Source organism: Bidens hawaiensis, unplaced genomic scaffold (genome assembly GCF_021521415.1).
Source record: "Bidens hawaiensis isolate Kalapana, Puna unplaced genomic scaffold, B.hawaiensis_p1.1 tig00078879_1, whole genome shotgun sequence".
Classification (NCBI taxonomy): domain Eukaryota; kingdom Viridiplantae; phylum Streptophyta; class Magnoliopsida; order Asterales; family Asteraceae; genus Bidens; species Bidens hawaiensis.
In genome coordinates, this window is record NW_027503500.1 from 311 (window position 1) to 3330 (window position 3020).

Genomic DNA, 3020 nt, shown 5'->3' on the forward strand with positions numbered 1-3020 from the left:
GGGGAAGACGTTCCTGACCTGAAGATCGTAGAGAAAGTCGTACGAAGCCTCACCCCCCCGATTTGACTTCATTGTACCCACTATTAAAGTCTCATCGGATCTGTCGAAGCTCACCCCGGTGAAAGTTATGGGATCTTTGCAATCCCAGGAGGCACGTCTAAATAGTCGGTCAAAAGAAAAGGAGGACAAAACTAAAGAACAGGCTCTGCAAGTCATGCAAAGCCCTACTAAGAATTTCCGGTCCTCCTCTCCTAGAGGTCGGGGTCGGGGTTCATTACGTGGTCGGGGTAGAGGACGGATTTTTGATCGAAGTAAAGTTCCCCAATGTCATCTTTGTAAGAAATTTGGTCACCTAATGCGTGATTGTTGGTACAACGATGAAACCCTGGAACAAGTTGTCTCTGAAGAAACCCCGGTGATACAAGAGCCCGAGGAGGAGCAGCTAAACCTGTTCATGTTGTTCACTGGAAGTCATGAGGAACTGTCAACGTGCATCTGGTTCTTGGACTCCGGGTGTTCGCACCATATGACCGGAATCAAGGATAGCTTCTCATCTCTTAATGAATCCGTCAGACCTGAAGTGAATCTTTGTGACAAGGAGAAATTGCAAGTAGCTGAGAAAGGTACCGTTCGCATTAATCTACCTAATGGAAGCTTCAAGCTGCTGGAAGATGTGTACTACATCCCAAGGCTAGAGTACAACCTTTTAAGCGTGGGCCAACTTATGAAAAAAGGGTATGTCATACTTTTTGATGACAAAAAATGTGTAATAAAAAACAAGAATACAGGATCAGATCTTATGACTATTCACGTGGCAAAGAACAACATGTTCGTATTTGATGCTTCAAAGATCGTTTATCAGGAGACTCGTCCACAAAGCAGTCGTGATGTAGAAACCTAACTGTGGCATTTAAGGTGGAAATGGGAAGATGATGATAACACTTCAAGTCCAGTAGGTGCATGGGTAGACCCATTTCCTGTGAACTTGGGAGAGGAGACACAAGTGGGTGATAATAGTACACATAAAGACAATGACATGTCCTCCCCTGTCGCCTCTCACAAAACTGAGCATGCCACTACCCACAATTTAGAAAGTGAAACCTCACCTAACACCACACCTTATCAGTCTACTCCTACTATGACTACTCCTATTAACTCCACACCTACAAACCCAAGTACTTCTTCCATGCAAGGTCCCATCAACTTAACCCATCAAAACTCACATGTATCTTCACATGTTACCCCTCCCATAACCTCAAAAAGACAAACCAAAACCCCTATGTGGCTTCAAGATTTCGAGACAGGGGAAGGCCTTTCAGATGAAGAGTTGCTCTCTCCATCTCCGATCCCACCACCTTTCAAGACGCAACTGGAAAACATGAATGGGAAAAGGCGATGGCTAGTGTGAACTTGAAGCCATTGAGAAGCATAACACTTGGGAGTTGGTATCTTTACCTTCCGGAAAGCATGTTGTTGGGGTGAAGTGGTTATACAAAACTAAGTTAGTAGTTGATGGGAAAATCATGAAGCACAAAGCAAGACTTGTGGTCAAGGGCTACACTCAACAACACGAGATCGACTACCAGGAGACGTTTTCTCCGGTAGCTCGGTTCGAGACTATTCGCGTAATCATATCTGTGGCTGCTCATCAAAGTTGGAAATTACATAAGTTAGATGTAAAAACTGTCTTCTTAAATGGAGATTTGTCTGAAGAAATTTATGTGAGTCAGCCTAAAGGTTTCAAGAAACGGGGAGAGGAAGACAAGGTGTATCGTTTAAAGAAGGCGCTTTACGGGCTCAAACAAGCCCCAAGAGCTTGGTCCTCTCGAATAGATGGGTATCTCACTCGAAATGGGTATGTCAGAAGTGTCAATGAACCAACCTTGTATGTTAAGAATTTGGAAGGTGAAATCATATACGTGTGCCTATATGTTGATGACATAGTGTACACTAGCTCATCTGCCATGTTGCTGAAAGAGTTTAAAGAATGCATGAAAAGCGAGTTTAAAATGTTAGATATGGGGTTGTTGAAGTTGTTCTTGGGGCTAGAAGTAAAACAAATTGGGAAATGAGTGTTTCTATCACAAGGAAAGTATGCCGGGAATCTTATCTCCAAATTTGGCATGGAAGGATATAAAGCTGAAGAGACTCCCATGAATGTAAATGAGAAGCTCCTACTTGAGGACAAGGCTGAAAAGACTAATGAAGTAGTATTTCGAAGCCTAGTGGGAGGTTTAATCTATTTGACTCAAATGAGACCTGATCTCGCTTATTCTGTTAGCCTAATATCTCGATTCATGCAGAACCCATCACAGCTTCATCTTGGATCTGCTAAACGGGTCTTGAAGTATGTTGCAGGTACAATTGGATATGGCATTTGGTATGAGCATGGTGTCCCCATTCGGTTGCTTGGTTACACTGATAGTGACTGGGCAAGTTCAGTAGATGACAGGAAAAGTGTGCCTGCTAGTGTTTTTACTCTTGGGAGTGGAGGTGTGACATGGAGTTCTAAAAAACAAAGTATTGTAGCCCTCTCAAGCACCGAAACAGAGTATGTGGCATCATCAGCGGCAACCAGTCAAGCGGTATGGTTGAGACGCATTTTGGGTGACTTGGACATGATTCAAGAAGGGCCTACTTTTATCTCGTGTGATAATCATTCAGCCATAAACCTTTCCAAAAACCCAGTTCTGCATGGGAACACTAAACACATCGAGATTAAGCATCATTACATTCATGGTATGGTGGCTTAGCAAGAGATTTCTCGGGAATATCGTGGGACAAATTTTCAAGTGGCATATATGTTAACAAAAGCCTTGGCACATGAAAAGTTTACTCAATTTCGAAATCTGTTGGGAGTTGATGAGCATGGAGCAAGGGGAGATGATGAAAGTGCTCCACGTCATCTCAAGAAAAGTAGTGGCCGATTATTCTAGAAGGAGAAAGAGTCAAGGCATGGTTTAGTGGACCGCTTTTTATGCTTTCATTTTAGTACTTCTATTTCTTTTGGTTTAGAATAA

At 42.9% G+C, this 3020-nt stretch overlaps 1 pseudogene; it reads left to right on the forward strand.

Moving 5' to 3' along the window:
• Positions 1-2123: 2123 nt before the first annotated feature.
• Positions 2124-2753, forward strand: LOC143607008 (secreted RxLR effector protein 161 pseudogene; annotated as a pseudogene).
• Positions 2754-3020: the final 267 nt, after the last annotated feature.